Raw genomic sequence first — 19,000 nt, forward strand, 5'->3', positions numbered from 1 at the left:
TCTTTCATAAATGCAAGAAAACATTCTAAAATTAATGTGAACAGTAAATTTCAAGAATACAGTAAAATACAAAAAATTTGGCCTTTAAAATTCTATTTTCTCATGAATCTATGGGGAAAGGGATATCAAAATAATCGATTCATGTTTTATGAATCAATATCAGGCTCGAAAAGGAAAAGCAATTCGATATTGATACTTCAATTTTTTAAACCCAGCACTACGCTTTACATTACATAACTAGTTAACTTCTTTTACAGTTTTGTGACAGCTTCTCGTAATAAACGAGACGTGTACAGTGCATCATTTATTATTGTGAGTCCCCCACATTCATTACTCAGGTTTAGGTCAGAACGTTCAAAGAGTTTTGTCTGAACATTACTTTGACAGTGGTTAGGTTATTTTTATACTCGTATGACCATTACAAACATTAAGATGTTGTTGAAAGCATTGCCATTAGCTTTACATTTATTTAAACATAACAATTGACAATTTGACTTTAGAACTGATTATGTTTCCTATTATAAGACATTTAAAAGTCCAAACAAATTAAACAATCAGATTCCTGGGTCAGATTTCTTTAAATGTTATCCTTCATGAAAAAATGCTAAAAATAAAAAATACAAATACAAATACAAAAGCATAAATGACATGACTTACTATTTTCAAAATACATCACAGTTTTTCAGAGTCAGCATGGCTGCCATATTCATCCATCCATCAACACCATTGCCACTTGATTCACACTGACCCACTGCAGCTGTGTCACCCTTATTGTATTAGTTGACTCAATAGGACCGTATTCTCTGAAGACCTTAAACAGCAGCTTTTCTTCAATACTTTGAATCTTCACTTTTAACTATGTGCCAGTAATATTTCATTTTAGGTTTCTTTCTTTTTTTATGTGTGTATTTGTCTTATTTCCGTGTTTGAGACAAATGTTGGTTCCACATGATACGGAAGAATCAATGTGTCACATTTGTTCCCAGCAGCACAGCATAATCGACACACTGGCACGCAGACATGTCTTGGTACCATGCCCGGCAAATGATTTGACTTCAGTCAGCACAACAGTGTGCTGCCAAAGGCACCAAGACGTGTATAGATTACGCTGTGCCTGGGAAAGCTGTCACAAATTCTCCCAAATCAGCTCAAACCAAAGTGCTTCTCAAAAAGAAGAGAGGAAATTGAAACGAAAGAGAAAAAGATTCTTTGCCTTCAGAGAGTCCAATTATATTGAACAAGCCGATGCAGTATTGGTGCTTTGCGAGGTATGGTAAAGATTGTGAAAATAAATAATTGACTTCATCCTCATCTTCTTCACTGTTGCTTATTTCCTCTTGTGTTGGCTCCGATGGTGGGGGTGGACATGTTGTGCTATGTTCTGTGCTTCCGTTACTGACACAACTAACTGCAGCTGTGGCTGTAATGTGGTCCTACCAGTCAGACATCGGCGTGGGTGATGAAGACGGATCCCTATTGAGCCATTTTGGCCTGTAGGAAACCAGAGAGGCACTGGCGGTTCTGAAGGTAAAAACTTGGGCCTAGGAAGAATGGCTTCAAGGTGATTCTGGTTGCCCAGAGACAAGGCAGTGATCGAACGAGATAACAGATGAAAGCAAGCAAAATTAATCTCCTCCACTGCATATCAGGTTCTATTAAAGACTGTTTGAGAAGCTCAGTCATCCGGGAGGGCTTTTTAATTTCCATACATCCATTTACTACCATTTATCTGGGGTCTGGTCACAGGGCAGCAGCTTTAGCAGGAAAGCCCAGACTTCCCTCTCCCCAGCCACTTCAACCAGCTCCACAGGCGGGATTTCAAGGCGTTCCCAGGCCAACCGTGAGACATAGTCTCTCCAGCGTGTCCTGGGTCATCCCTGGGGCCTCTTGCCAGTGGGACATTCCCGGAACACCTCGACAGGAGGCATCTCAACCAGATGCCTGAGCCACCTCAGTTTTATCCTCTCAACATGGAGAAGCAAGTTGAGCGTGTCAACCATTCTCTAAAGGACAGCACGGACACTCTGTGGAGGAAATTAATTTCGGCTGCTTGTATCCGGGATCTTGTTCTTTCGGTCCTGACCCACAGTTCGTGACCTTAGATGAAGGCAGTGGTGTAGTCCAGGATATACGTGGGTATAAGGAGTATACCCACTTCTTTTTCAGTCAGGCTTGAGTATACTCACTTCTAAATCCTCCCTGATGCACACCTTTCAGCATGGCCCACCCTCCACTGCCTCTAATTGGCTGGCACCCCGTGCCTAGGCTGATTAGATTGGTTACATTTTGGCATGAAGATTGATTAGCCAATCGGAGGCAGAATAGGGCGGGTCATGCCAAAGAAAACAATCCTTCAAAGCCACAATGGTGACCAGGAAATTTGGCACAGGTGAACTGATTTGCCCTTCTACACGGAATACTTGATCATGACGTGGGTTCGATCCCCGGGGTGGACGCTGCCGGTTGCACACTAATGCTCTAGTTAAATTTTATAGTAGCTATGCTGGTACTTGATTTTTAAGTACCATTTTTTTAAGTACTTTTTTTCCACTATTTTTGTTATTGTTCATTAAGTATTGTAATTTGTTTTATAACATTTACTTTATGTTTGCCTCATGCTAAATACATTCTACATTATTTCAGGCTGCTTGTGTTACCAAACTGTTCTTAAAAAGTCATGATAATGTAATTATTGTGAGCAAGTACAAATGACTGATTTTTTATTCCTACATGTCACCGTTTGTAAAAGAGGAATACTGGGCTACTAGGAAAAAAAAACTGGTGAAAATTTAGAGTATACCCACTTCTCCAGCGACCACTACACCATATCGACCGGCTATAGTTTATAATTTTATTGTATTTTATCTTCATTTATTTATTTGTTTTTTTATTTCACAGCAAGACCATGCATGCTGATTAATAGTTGTTTTAATTGGCATATCATCATTTCATATAATGTAAAGCAGTGGTTCTCAACCTTTTTTCAGTGAAATACCCCCTGTGAAATATTTGTTCAGCCAAGGACCCCTTAACCAGCGCAAAGTATTGCTGATTGGAAAAAAAATACTTGAAACCGAGTGCTGCACCAGCATTGTCTAATTTATTCAACTTTGGGACTATATTTGTATTTATGTGGTTTCTTGAACTATTTGGAAATAAAAAGATATAACTAATATTAATATATATATATATATATATATATATATATATATATTTATAACTTAATTGTAAAGATTTGTGCACATAAAAAATATTATCAACATTAAGTGTCTTCCTTTGGGATCATAGTAAAGCTCTGTTCTCAAAAAGAAATAACTAACTGAATTTTAAATAGAGCTGTCAAACGATTAAATTTTTTAATCAAATTAATCACATCTTAGAATTGTTATTCATCACGATTAATCGCTTAATAAAAAAAAACTTTTTATCAACATTTTTCCCCGCCAAATTTTAAAAAGCACCGGTTATGTGTTGATTCTTTTGGCATTTAATGTTATGAGAACATCTTCAAAAAAAAAATTGATTCACTGCACATGCTCATCCTCTTTTTCTAATCAGTTGCATGATTTAAAATGGGGAAAAAATGACCCCAATATTGAACATATATTCTAATTGTGATACGCAAAACATTTATTAAATGCCTTGCTTTAATGCATGTAATTATATTTATTGCTAAAACACAACCTGTGCTACCTTAAACGTAGCCATCCGCTGTCATGCTAAAGAATAATCTATGGTCAAAATTAATAGTGCGATTAATCTGCGTTAATTTATGATTAATGCGATAATTTTTTGTGATGAATTAATCAGTTAACGCTTTAGCTTTGACAGCACAAATTTTAAATAAAGTTTTCAAGTGATTGACAGGCGATTCTAGGTTGCAAATGACAAGTTGGGTCGAACCATTCTGGTATGGGGGAGATGCTGGGTTTCTCGGATACTGAAATTGAATAATAGATACATTTTATGAACTTATATTTTTCTGAAATATTGACGTATACTTTTTAAATATATTTTAAAATGTCACGTACCCCTTGAGTGCCTTCACGTACCCCCAGGGGTACACGTAGCCCCATTTGAGAACCACTGATGTGAAGATAAAGAGCGTCTCAAATTGTTTTATTTGCAAAATATTTTTACCATGAATAGGAAGTTTGTTTGCAATTATTAGTTTAATTTTGATTTAATTTACTTAATGGCAGCATAAATTCCTAAAAATGAAACTAGCGCATATGTCTGTATGTATTTTTGTCAGTTAATATTACATATTGATTTACTAAAATGTATATAGTACATCAAATTCTAAATATAAGACTACAATTATTGTTTTTTTAGAACATTTTTCATAAGCATTATGGACAGAAACATTAACCCCAAAGTGGCCAACCAGGATATTGGATGGTCTTTCATTTATAATAGTGCGGGCATAAGACAATCTCACACTCTTTTGTGAAGACATCAATGTCTCCATCGATGATATATTATATGTATATATACATATAATATATATGTATATATACATATAATATATATGTATATATACATATATACATATGTATATATACATATATTATATGTATATATACATATAATATATCATCGGTCTTCAGACAGCGTGGACTGAACAAACACATTGCGTCCCGTCGGTGTCAACCACTCATGCAACAAAGCAATGAACACAAACAACAATGGACCCCTGCTTTGAGGTGCATTTATATGAGAAGCTCTGGCAGTATTTCCATCCAATATTGCAGCAAACAACAAACACAGGGGCTGTTGGTTGGTTGAATGGTTGGTTGGTTGGTTGGTTGGTTGGTTGGTTGGTTGGTTGGTTGGTTGGTTGGTTGGTTGGTTTAAGAGTAGCTTAGTCCAGTGTTTTGGCATTGTAGCATTTTGTATTTATTGAGAACATGAAATTGAATTGATAGCTGAAAATATTAAGCTACCAAAGCTAAGTAAGATGATAAATCTTAGCAGCTCTGCCTGCCCACTTTCCTAGAATCATGCTTTAAAGTTCACTTGCACTCATGCTAGTCAAATCCACTGATCCTATTGACAGACAGTAAGACGAGTTGAGCCAAGAGGCTGTCGGTGAGCAGTGATATCCCCCAGAGTGTGCTGGCAGACATAAGAAGACATATCAGCACTATTTGTAAAAAGTCACATAGCAACGATGAAAACGTTCCACCATTCAGTGAGAAAACTGAATGATAATTGAACTTTACAGAGATGGCAATGGTTAAATAAAACAGTTAAGCTGGTTTGGTGTGCTACTGTTTGTATATGGGGCTGTCAAACAGAGCAAAGTTTATGTTTTCGATTTGGGAAAGCCTTTTTTGCACTGCAAAAAGCATTACTAGGATGTATTTGCAACAGACAATTTTCTTTTTTAGTTTCCATCTTGGAATGCCTTAAATGCCTACTAAGTCTGCTGCCAAAGTATACCCTATGTTAGGTATTTGATTTGCAATGTACAGATAGCAATGATAAAGAACACAATTCAGTCAACATTTCATTTTATATTAAATAATTACCTGTTTGTTTGTTTGTTTGTTTGTTTGTTCGTAACCCAACAAATGATAGAAAAGCTTTGAATTTAAATTCATAGTTTTCACAACCTTTCTCGTGATTGACTGCTTGCACCAAAGTATCATATGTATCATAGATCACAAGTGTTTAAAACCTCAGAGGACTGTCATTCATAATCAGTATTTTGCTGTCACCCTGCCTGCTACTGCTAACATAAAAGCAGCGAGGTGGAGCAAAATGGGTCTCTGAAGATCCCTCAGATATTCGCTTAAGAATTCATATATCCAAGCACATGCAGGTGCTACTAATCTATAGCAACACACAAATCAGCACTTCTCGCCATTTGAAGACTGAAGGTCATCTTTGTCAGACCTCACATCAAGCTGTTACACACAATTCTAGGATGATGAAAGTAGGTGAATGTTTAGGTTTAATCAAGATATATCTTGGTATACTTGAACTAGCCAGTTGCCTGGAGCGCCACTTGCTGGACGAATTCAGCGTCAGCCATAATCTTGCCGAGGGCACCACAATGGCCAGAGCCAGCGCTGGGTTTAATGTACGTTTATAATACATTCAGTTCCTCAAACGTTTGTCATTGAGACAGCATTGTTCTGTTCTAGCTTCATACAAAACAATTTCAAAGTTTTTCAATTTTAATGATTTGTTTGGAATAGGCTTTTAATCTAAAAATATATATACAATACTACACTTTTCTTCTAAACCTTTTAAATTGTTTTTTCTTTTAGCAATTTTGAAAACGTACTGTACTTTTCTTTTAAATGTTTTAAAGAATAATTATTTGTTTAAATGTTGTCAATGTATGTTATTTCATTAATTTTGATAAGCTACGTTTGTTTTCTCTGTTGTGCTTCTGAATGTCGTGTTTGTTGATGCTTGTAGGTTTTGTGTCATTGCTTGTGTGAAGTACATTGAGTTGCCTTGTTTATAAATTGTGCTATATAAATAAAGCTGATTTGCCTTTACTATTATTATATTTAAGTATTATGTTAGTGTACATACGATCCTGACAATAATATTTGTGTGAAATTCATGATGTAAATAGGCTTATACTCTAAAGCTTCATTGTTAACTAGATGTGCAATTTCGGGAGAAATTGCATATGAATGCTACATGCTAATATTTGAATGAATGTGGAATGCTTTATTATAACAATAATGTCAATTGTCATTGAATATAATGGATGTTATTGGACAACGATTATTATATGAAATTGAAGTTGCTTTGCTTTAACCAACTGGACTATTTTTGCCTTAAATTAATATGTGACATGGTATGTAATTGTACTAAATAATGCAGTATAATACAGCTTGCATTGAATTTAAATGGCAGAATATAGAACATAATTATATAGAAAAAAAAATTATAAGAAGAAAATACATTCAATATCATGGATGTTTAATAATGAGACATTGATTATTATTCAAAACTGCACTTGGACTGAAGTCTGATCCAACCCGTATTTGAACCACGTTCTATGCGGTGAAGGAGATGTTCTTAACCACTGAGCTAACTGACATGGCACACAGCGTAATTGATATTGAAAATGTATATATAATAAACGCTATCATTGAAGCTGAATGGGGTTACATGTGTTCAATCATTTAAGTGAAATCATAATGCATTTCCCGATGTAATAGTCAGTTAGTAAACATATATATCTTTTAGCGGAATAACCATGGATACATTTGCAATGTACAGTTGGAGTTGGATTCAAACGCACAACCTCCTGGTTACTGGACAATGCACTTTACCAATTGCGCCACCGAGCAGTATCAAACACTTGGGAATGATAAGTTGTAAGGGAGTGGGTGTGGAAAGTTCAATGTCCGTCCCATTGAAAATTAATGGGGGAAATTTGATATTAAACGTAAAATTTTGCAAAAACTGCATATAAGTGGAATGAGAAAAATGACATCCCGGTTGGCGTAAATCTTTGTAGCAAGTTGAAATTTGAACTGTGAAAATCAAATGTTGTATGTGAAAGTAGACAGAGGATGAAAAAGTGAGTTGAAAAATAAAGTTTGAATGCTTTCAGCATTCACAAATACACTTTAATTTTGCATAATAAATTTGAATTTTGAATTTGAACTTCCCGTAATTTGAATTTGAATTCTGCTTCCTGTTTGCCACCTGAATCCAAATTCAAGAATTGGAAATTTGAATTCAGGGGTCATTCTCAGTCACCATTTGGAAAATTGAAAATGTTCTCAAAAATCTATACTTTTGGTCAGTCCACATGTGAAGGTAACATTTTTACAAATTATTGACCTATCTAAAGTGTTTAAAATGCCTTGCTCTCTTTGATAATGCAATGTCATTTTTGGGGTCTCCTGACGATTTTGGAGGTACAAGGTTTTGGCCCAACGCCTGCGATATACATAATCCAGATGTACTGCATATGTATGGATATTGACATATACTAATTGGTCCGTTTACTTGGGTGGGAACCCCAAATTTTAAAGAGCACAATACATCATATTAAAATGTTTAGGCAGCGGTAACTCCTTGGTCAGTTACTGGCCCAGTGAACAGAACAGGAATGGAATCAGTTTACAATGAGCATTTCATGCTGTGCTCTACTCGATTTAGTATAATCCACTATAATCCTTCCATCTCTCAGGGTGTTCAATACAGGAACCTGCCAACGATGGTTTACGAAGTAGACAGTGCCAACTGAAGGCCTAGTCCAAGGAGAAAAAGTCACTTAAGACTAAACATTGAGATGAGAAGGTAGGCATCCAGCAATCTCACGTTATCCTTGCTTTTAATTTGTTTGTGTGTGTGGGGGGGGGGGGGGGGGGTGTTTGCGTGCGTGTGTGCGTGCGTGCGTGCGTGCAACTACAGCAAATATATTCAAGTGGAAAAAAGAAGTTTAACAGCAGCTGCTTTATTTTGTTGAAGCAGTATCTAAAATATCACAGTATCACTTCACTCCCTAGGCAGACAACTGTAACAGAATATATGATGATACAGGAAATGGCCATTAATTATTAAACAAAAGCATTTAATCACATTTTATTGCTTTTTTTGTGTTTTCAGACCCAAAAAAATCCAAACGTTGGCTTTACTTGACTGCATTGATTCTTAGTACAGTGGTACCTCGGAGTTTGAACATAATTCGTTCCTGCGAAGTGTTCAAAGTCCCAATTGTTCAATCTCCGGAAAAAAAATTGCCCATGGGAAATAATGTAAATGCAATTTAATCCGTTCCCAAGCTCTAAAAACAGAAAATTCCTATTTTAATTTCTATTTTTGTTTTTACAGTACAGTGCAGTACAGTACAGTATTCAAACAATAAAAATACCTTACCTTACCTGTTGTGGTGTGATGGCATCAGTGGATGATAAATGCTATGTTAATGCTAGCTTTAGTTTGGTGCTGAGTTTGTGTATTTTACATTGGGCATATTGTTACTAAGCGGTCCTTGTGTGCGTTATTTAACGTCAGGCACATTGTTGAACAGTTAAGGGGGGTCCTCGTGCCAGTTTTTATAGATATAGTCACGGTAGAGACTGCGCGAAAATCTCTTTCCTAATTCCACTGAGGTTCGTAGCACTTTATGTTTTTCTTTGCTGCCACTGGCACTGTTGTCTTTTTTTGGGCCCATGGCAAAGAAAATTGTCCTGGAAAAGTCAAAATGCACTCGCAAGGATGGAGCACCTCCGGGAGTATTTACGATCTGACTAGGAGGACAGTGCATCGTCTCAACTACCGCAACGTGAGTATTCGGCATTGCTCGGCTTCGCTCGGCTACCCGTTTTCAAGGTACGTTCGGCTTAGCTTGCTTTGCTTCTGGTGTTCGAACTACGAAAATGAGTTCAAACTCCGAGGCATTTTTTACTCCAATTTTTTGGTTGAAGTCCGAATTGTACGAGTTCCGGGACGTTCAAACTCCAACGCTCCACTGTATCACTATTTCTTCCTACATGTCACAAGTTACAAGATCACACAATAATCAAGACCAGAATATGCCCCCAAAATAGTTTGAATGAAAGAAAAATTGGTGAATGTCTCTAGCTATTTAGGGTCACAACACATGCATGCCCCCACAAAATTCACCAATGTTAGAAGAGTGAAAGTGAACAGCGGGACCACACAGACAAATAAACATGTAAAAGTCAACACACCAGGGGGTTGGATATGGCAACCAAAACAACAAAACAACTCACTGATGCGCCACAGTGAGATTAAATGGTCTTTGTTAGAGTGCATCTGTAGGCCCTTTCAGTTGTCATAAATCAATCTCATCAGAGGCATAAAAGAAGAGCTATTTATTCATCCATGCCTTATAGAGGACTCACCAAACTCAGCACTCAGTGAAGCTGAACATTGCCATTTCCGTGTCTACTGTACAATTACATAGCTGACTCGATCGGCTTTACGCAAACCGATAATGAGAAAAATTATATCGTCTGCGCTACTTCCTGGTGTGACGTACACAATACTTGCTTGTTCTTTTAACATAAAGTCCGAGCTTTCCCCTGTCCCCTTTCACACAGCTGCCATCCTGTCTCTGATACACCTTCGACACTTCCACAGAAGATGGAAAATTTGCGGGTCAACTTCACATAGAAAAGCAGAACGGAAAAAGCAAGGGAAAAGCCATCTTTAACAGGCAAATTGAAAGAGGCTTGTCAGCTCTGTGCCCACTTTCTATTTGTTGCTCCTAAATGGCACGATTCTGATATTCATCATGGCAGTGGAAAGAGAAAAGCACATACAGTATGGCATAGATTTGAATATCTGCATATTGGAATCTGGCTTCTTCTAAATGTGGCTACACTTCCAAATTGTATTGGATAGCTGCCAATTCGATTGAAGCATAAATTGACATTATACAATTTATTGTCAAAAAGAGCCTGACATCATTGAAATAGGCAAATTAGTGACATAAATGCACCTGTCTGCCCAAACACAAATAAACACACATGTTGTGGCATTCCAGGGTTGACGTGATTTACATGCTATTTTGGCGTCTGCCTATTGGTACTGGATCTGGGTCACTTAAAATTTACATGGAATAGGCCAGTAAAAAAAGAAAACAAAGAACACATATTGCCATTAAATCAGAATTGGGCACTTTTGCCCTGCAATGTACAGTAAATCTAGTCTAGTCTAAAGGTGTAGATGTGATGTGAGTATGAATGTTTGTGGATCTGAATGTGTAAGCACTGTGATTGACTGGTGAACGGTCTATTTCTGTTTAATCTGAGCAAAATTAATTAACTTTAAATATTATATCACCTCCCCGCTGGAGTGACATGCTGAGTCCTTAGAAAGGTTATCTATTACCAGGTCAGATTGATGTGCAATGAGCAGTACAAGATTTATGAGAAGCTAAGCTGTCAAGTCTCTGTAGAAACTTGCAATGACAATAAATCAAGCAAAATGCATACTGATGATTCTTTTTGCCAAGAAACCTTTGACTGAGCCGCATCAAACACACCTGTCTCACTTTCCAAGCATTTCCTGCAGGTTCTGCAACTACAAACACACAACAACCCTCCCTGAACCCTTCAAAGCAAGTCAAATGTGTATTTATGCTTGATAAGTAACAAATCACTGAATGATAGACTGGCTAGTGTACGTGTTGCTGCCAATTGGCCTGAGGGGCGTATTCATGGGTCAAGTCCATCACCCTCTTTCTTGTCCACTCAGAGCGCCCACAAGGCAAGAAGCACTCTGGAGTCTTTCATGTTGCCTTTTCTACACCACTTTGTCTTTGTATCAGAATGAATAAGAGGGCCGATGGGCTGCTGCCCTTAATGGTCTTTCCTCCCTTTTACCTTCACCACGTGTGCTATTTGAATTTTATGACTGATATTCAGCCTTTGCTTCATCTCAAGTATAAGGGCTGGAACTCAGACTTCTTCACAGCATCTTCATAACTCTTTACCCTCCGCGACCAGCTGATTATTCTCAGTAAAATCAAATGGAAGATATCCATTTCCATTTCTGATTCTAATAAAAATACACATATCATATTTGCAAACAGATGACACGCCTAAATTATTTATAGTGTGAGTTAATGCAAAAGTCGCTGGCTGCAGTCACTGAAACATCGACTATAACATGTCCTTGAGAAACAACAGCCAGTGTTCTCCCATTTATCAACACTGATTACACATATTGATCTGACAGAACAGGGTGGCTTCCCAGTTGAAAGGGTTCAGCAGACTGGAAACATAGCGGCTGCTTTGTCACAGGTCAAAATACAGACTTTGGAGACATTTTTATTGTAATCCTCCACTCAGGCTTGTCAAGTCACACTTTGACTTTTAAATATTATGACCACAGCTTCTGGTTTTAGCACATATCTTTGTACAATAAACATTGGCACATTTCATACAGTAATAATAAAATGGAAAAAAACTAATTTGAACATGCGCAATTAATTTTCTGGTAGCTTGTTGACTTCCATAACATTGTCCATAAAAATTATCTTTTCTCGGGTCAAATTTTTGCATTAAAAATATACTTTAACTCTGAAGGCAATTTCAAAGACTTTAACAAGCATATTAGTGTAAAAACAAGTTAAACAGCGTTAACAATAAACAGTTAAACAAACAACCTTAACCTTAGTGACAATAGATGGTGGGTGATTCGCATCAAAGATGGCACTCACTAATTTCATAACCTGTTTAACTCGAGCGAGAATAAATAGGCACTCGCAACGGCATCCGACACCAGTATTGGTGCCTTCTTGTGGTCGTTTTGCAATCAGAACTAGAAATTCAAAATTAGAAAAATGAAAATCGCCATTGATTTTATCCATTTTAAAGGGGAAGTAAATCTTAAACATTTCTTGACAATAATATGTATAATATGTCTAAACATGACATTCTGATTAATATTACATTTGTGAAACATGAGTTATGAAGCAAAATCCATCTGTTTTTATTCATCTCAGGGGCGGCCATTTTGTCACTTGTCGACTGAAGATGACATCACAGTTGCTCAGGGCTCAGACAACGACCAATCACAGCTCACCTGTTTTCTGAAGCTGAGCTGTGATTGGTTGTTACCTGTAAATGTGATGTCATTTTCACTCGACAGCAAGTGTCAAAATGGTCGCCTTCTGACATTGATAAAAACGGCTGGATTTTGCTGCTTAACTCATATTTAAAATGATCTGTCATTGTTTTTTGGGGAGGTTTTATGTATCAAAATTACTAGTGCTATTGGTACTTGGTATCGGTGACTATTCAAGGGTTGAGTACCCGTACTGGTACCGGTCTGAAAAAAAGTGGTCTTGAACATCCTTAATTTAACTGTAGTAAGTTTAAAAAGTAGACTACTAGGATGAAAGTAGGGGAGTCAAAATAGTGTGTTAATTGCAATCAATTAATTACAGCATTTTTTGACTGCGTTTTTTTATGGTGTTAATCTAATTTGTAATCTCTGGCTTTGATGTTTTTATATGATGATGAGATCTGTTTTGATGAGTGGGGCTTGTGCTTGGGCTGATGGAGTTGATACAGACAGCTCAACAATTGGAAAAAGAGCATACAACTTAGAATAACAATATATTTAAATATAAATACCTCTGGTTGTGGGCTTTTCTCAGCAATTTTAAAGTGAAATAAAAAAATAGACTTATTAGATCAATTAATCACAGGTCATATTAAATTTCTCTCTTTTTTTAAATCTCTTGACAGCATTATATAAAAGAAAAGGGAAAATAGTAAAACACTTTAAATGGTAAATGGACTAACTAATATAGCGCTTTCTACACCATATGGTGCTCAAAGGCAAGCGCTTTGCAATATGTCACATTCACCCATTCACTAGTTGACCTTAACTTTGACAGAGACGACGCAAATGGCGGCACTGGAGTTTCATTCATTTGAATGCAAGTCTTCATATGTTGTCCTTAAGAACACCGCTTGTTGAAGATGGTCCTTGTTTTGAAATAAGAGGCATCAAGAAGGAAAATACGGGAAAACATTTGCAAAGTTCATCCTCTCTGCTCACTCAACAGAGGTTTTTGTGTAATATCTTGTACACCATCTTCCTCCCAACTTCTGAACTGGCGTCAAGCAAGTCTTTACCCTTGTTGAACCTCAGAAGTTTTACAGCATATTTTTTTCTGAAATTTTTGCTACAAATTTTATGAGCACTGGGGCATTTGACTTGAGAAGCCACATTGCATTTACTGTATTTAAATCTTTTAGGTAAATTCCTGTTTCGCCCAAAAATATTGATGAGCCCTAACTGGGTTTGAATCTTCCCATAGACAGACATGTACTGTATATGAACTATAGGATATTTTTCTGCCCATGTTTGTTTATCTGCAGAAAAAAAGTAATATATTTTAAATGTAAATAAGATGAATGGATGGATGGATGGATGGATGGATGGATGGATGATACATGTAGGATGGAGAAATTAAAAAAGTTAAAAGACCAGATAAAATGTGTTTAGCGGTCTGGGTGCTTTCAAATATCTCAACATTAAAGACAACAAAAATGCTCAGTGTGTCCTGAAAATCCAGGAGGGATATTACACTGCCTGTCACAATTTTCTTCTTGAAGGGAATTCTATAGTCTATAATTTCCTAACTACTGTATTAACATGCCAATCAATGGCTATAAATATTCTTAGATTATAAATGGCTGTCTTACTAAAACTTTATTTATAATCAACTTTCTTGAGCTCATTGACACAATTATGAGTTTATACCGCAGACTAGTTAACAATGAAATGCATCTGCTTGGGACACTGTGACAAGCTAAGCAAAAAATTATGCATTATAAATTATGCACTGAAATCATGCAAAAAAACAACAACACGTGCTTCACATACTGTATTTTCATAATCAAACAGCATTGCACATCAGGCTTGAGGGGGATGTTCTTGCCTTCTGGAAGATTTGCTTTGTACACATTAACTTACATGGTCACTATAACTATGCTATTTTTAAACCCGAACCACATCTTCTGCCAAACTGAAAAGGTGAGCAGAGATTGAACTTTCTCTACACTTAACTACTAAACGTACTAAATTAATTTGAATCTTAGTTGAATCACATTCTTCTGTAAGAGATACTACTGGCAACAGTGTTCCTGGACTGAAACCAGATTAACTGTGGCTCCACCACTACAACCAATAGCAACAACCAGCCACCCCTGCAGCATCATCTTAAAAAAGAATAACATTTAATTAAAGTAAGAGCAACCAAGTCGTCAAACACTGCATTACTGTTATTGCAAGGGCACATTTGTGACAAATGTTTCTGTGACATACTGCAGAGCACACTCACCAGAGCTTCTCACTAAATTGAATAACTTGAGGAGAAAAGAAAATTGAAATTGAATGGGACTTCTCTCAAGCACTCGCCAGGCTTTGTCACTCGCTCTGTTATTTACTACCCTCAGGTTATTTTTTTTCAGGGTCTCGGGTCACTGAGAGGAAACATTGAGAATGTTCAATTTATTTGACACAAGGTGCAGTAGTACCCTTTGTAGCTTGGTACACAAAGTCCAAGTGTTGGGAAAACAGAAGCCACTCAAAGTCTGACAGTCTTGCTCAAGACCGCCATCTAGTGACGCAAGTGATTTCAGAGCCTGTGTAAAGTCTGTCTTCTGCTCTGCCTCAAGGGAATCAATTCGTGACGGTCTGTCTCTTGTGAAGCCCCAAAGGAATCAATGCAAGAACAACAAACAGCAATGATCATCCTGACATGTTTAATTAGTGTCAAACATCTCCATTATTTTGCTGGGAAAATTGCCTCAGTATTGAAAGGCATATTTTTATTTTCCTCTAGTCATTACCAACAGTAACAAGTTTCCTTTTAAGTTAATTGTCTGTTCATGCTACCGGATATTACATTTCACACAGGCAAACATCAACTAATAAAATAACCAGAGTTGTGGAAATGTCATGTAAACTCGTTCTGACTTCTTGTTTTCCTACTTGAAGCAATCAATTATTGATTCTCAGATCTGAAAATAAAGAAATAATTAGCCTACTACAGTTAATAAAATTAGACAATACCCGTACTGTACGTTGAGGGTAAAAATAAAAATAAATATCAGCATAGCCAAAGCCAAATTGAACTGCTTGGAAAAAGTAACAACATCGAGATTTACAGTTTCCAAAACGAACTATCTGGCTGGGCGTGTAAAAGGTTTTGTGCATTTAAATAATAAAAACAAACGCGAATCCATGCAGTAACTACATCAAAATGAAACAAACCTGGAGGAAAATTTTGCCATAAACGTTAAGCTTGAGCACTTACCTTTACGTTGCGTCTTTGGGAAAGTTAATTATCGTAACTTGAATTCAAAGACTGGACGGTGGTAAACATTTTTAGTTTTGTATATATTTTTCCGAGAGAAGGCAAATTCTGAATTAGATGCTTGTAGTTAGGAACTTGTGCTCAGTCTGTGCTGATGCTCGTGCTGCAGCCTTTCTCGCGGTGCAGCCAAAGAGTAGCAGAAGTAGCAAGATGAGTCACCTACATCACTTATGCCTCGGCTTAACTCCACTACGACTGGCAACTTCCAGAGGTACTGCGATAGTGACATTGTTAATAAAGGCAGAATAAACTGTATTACCTTTGGTAGGAAGTAATTATTATTATTTAAAAAAAAAAAAATTGGTTTCGGTTTACTTGTGTGCCCTCACCAACTATTAATATGCTACTTATTGCTGACAGTGCTGTATATGAGTATGATGTAGTGCAGTTCTACACAACTGAAAGTGATATTACACAATATGTTGTTCATAACAATACTTCTATCAGGGTTGATTAAGGTTTAACCTTTTCTTTGTAATGTCAGATTTGTGATACAGCTTTTGTATTGGATGTTATCAGGGGGATGCTGGAAGGAAAATTATCAAATTACTCTTAATTTGTTATATTATTTCTTTAATTTAACATATATCCTTTTTTTTCCCCTTGAGTGCTCAGTATTGTTCATTCGGTAATTTTACCGATTTGACATGTCATCATAATTGCTCTCTCTTTTTTTTTTATTATTTTGTATGTGCGTGAGTATGTGCATGTGCGTTTCTATGTGCGTGTGTGTGCATGTGTGCGTGCGTGTGAGTGTGTACTCATTAGTTCACCTAAAACCTATTAAAAATCCCATACCGTTCACCTAAATACTTCAGAATCCAGCTAGAGTCGTGAGGTTGTCAGGAGACCCGAGGAAGGATCAAAGAAAAGAAAGTTAAATCCAGCACCGACCAGATATTACCTACTACCCACCGGGTTACCAACCAGAGTCTTTCACCAACCCCAGAACATCTAAATTCCAACAAATTAGGGAGACCTCAAGAGACCAAAGGAGAGACTGAGGAAAGGAAGGAAGGATAGATGAAGCTGACTGAGTGAGATCCACAGACATCAGCCTCCACCAATTCAACGACCAGAGGAAGAAGCAGATTGTGTTTGAATTTCGATAGATGCTGGTGTGGTGGATCTGGCATGCATGAAAACCTCCACCAAAGAGGGGAACCGTCGACCCCGGCCAGGACAGAGCAAGCACAACCCCCCAGGCACCCCAGGCAACGGCAGCGTCAAGGGACAACGCCGGGCCCCGCAGGGGCCCCACCCCACCCCAACACAGCCCGCGCCCCCAACCCAACGCAGCAGGACGGAGCACGGCAGGCCCGCCAGGCACCCTACAGGCCCACAGCCCCTGCAATACATAACCGGAGTGCATATAACCATAAAGCATGAAAATAAGTGTCTGTAGTGTTTTGTAAACACTGGAGACAAATGTCAGAGTCTGAGAGTCCCATTTTCTTCATCATATATTGAGTAATGTATGTTCTATGAATAATTTGGTATTGGATAAGTTGTAAATTTGTGTGTTTTGTCATTTTAAATACGTTTTCACAAACTTGAATCCAAAAGTCAGATTCCGGAGCTATAGACAAGTCTGTCTCCCATTTCGAGATGGGTAAAGACATTTTATTAGTATGCGAAAGTAACTTATATATTTTTGAGAGGTTTTTTGTTGTTGTCGGAGAAAGCTTGGTAATATCTTTAGCTAAAACAGGCGGTTGGAGCGTACCCCGAAGTGTTGGAATTTGTTTCTTTATCAAACGTTTAACTTGCAGATAATGTAAAAAATTGCATTTTTTTAGTTTGTATTTTTGGAGCAAGGATGTATATGATATAAACATATTATCTGAGAAAACATGGTGGAGATGTGTAATTCCTTTCTGCACCCACACACCTAAATAAAACGATTGGTTGTTAAGTTGAAAGTCGGGGTTATGCCATAGGGGAGAAAGCCCACAGGGCTCCACTTGGGCTTTTGTAATTTCTAGTGCCTTCCACCAGGCAGTCAGGGTGGCGGAAATCATTGGGTTTTTAAAACAATTGTGTCGCTTAATCGATGTTGTAATAAAGAGTAAATCTAAAAGTCTGAGGTTATTATAATCCTTCTGTTCTAGTTCCAGCCAACAGTTAGTATCTCTGTTGGGTTGTGCCCATAGAATGATATATTGTAGCTGGTTAGCTATATAGTAGTGCATAAAATTTGGTGCCTCGAGACCTCCTTTGGATTTACTTTTCTGAAGAGTAGATAGACTAATCTTTGCTTTTTTTTTTATTCCAGTAAAATTTTGTAACGGCCGAGTCCAACAACTGGAACCAGTTAGCCGTAGGTTTAAATGGAATCATTGAGGAAAAAATTGTTTATTTTGGGTAAAACTTTCATTTTAATGGTGGCTATTCATCCTATTAGAGAAATAGGAAGATTATTCCAGCGCTCCAAGTCACTATAAATGCTATCCAGAGGAGTAAGTTTAAATGAATTAAATCAGTTAATTTCGGTGAGATTTTTAGGCCTAAGTATTTTAAATTACCTATAGGAAATGAGTAGTGTGGGTCTGACTTGCAGGGTTCCATGAATTTTCTGTAATAGGTAGTAGTGTTGATTTTGTCCAGTTAATAGAATAATCTGATAAATGTGAGAATTTAGTTATTAAGTTAAATACTTCCCCTAACGAAATAGCAGGCTTTTCTAAATAAAGTAAAATATCATCGGTATATAGATTAATTTTGTGTTCTGTTACCCCAGAGTGAATTCCTTGAATCCTTCTTTCCTGGCGTATAGCTAATGCAAGCGGCTCAATAAATATTGCAAATAATAAAGGGGACAGTGGGCATCCCTGTCTTGTGCCTCTCTGTAGAGTAAAACTCTGAGATATAATCACATTGGTAGTAACTGTAGTTTTAGGAGGATCATATAATACTGACACCCAGTAAATAGACTTCCCAAAGCCAAATGTATTTAAAACAGCAAAAAGGAAGGACCAGTTAACTTTGTCGAAAGCTTTTTCTGCATTCAATGATATAACAACTGCCTTTTTATCATGCTAATAAGGTTAAAGAGCCTCCTAATACTATTAGTAGAGTGACGACCTTTAATAAAGCCTGTTTGGTCGCTATGAATGATTGTCGATTACTGTTTCTAGTCTAGATGCG

At 37.2% G+C, this 19,000-nt stretch overlaps 1 protein-coding gene across 4 annotated transcripts in view; it reads right to left on the reverse strand.

The window, feature by feature from the left end:
• Positions 1–16,176, reverse strand: part of LOC147178070 (multiple epidermal growth factor-like domains protein 11) — a 112,615-nt gene extending 96,439 nt beyond the window's left edge. For 3 of the 4 annotated variants that reach the window (XM_086072179.1, XM_086072177.1, XM_086072176.1), the window contains exon 1: positions 15,794–16,176. The gene's annotated coding sequence lies outside the window, so the exon portion shown is untranslated. The remainder of the gene's footprint in view (positions 1–15,793) is intronic. The other variant, XM_086072178.1, reaches the window with a different exon arrangement.
• Positions 16,177–19,000: the final 2,824 nt, after the last annotated feature.

The sequence above is a fragment of the Leptonotus elevatus genome, chromosome 3, assembly GCF_054856555.1.
Source record: "Leptonotus elevatus isolate MCC_2025b chromosome 3, RoL_Lele_1.0, whole genome shotgun sequence".
Taxonomy (NCBI): domain Eukaryota; kingdom Metazoa; phylum Chordata; class Actinopteri; order Syngnathiformes; family Syngnathidae; genus Leptonotus; species Leptonotus elevatus.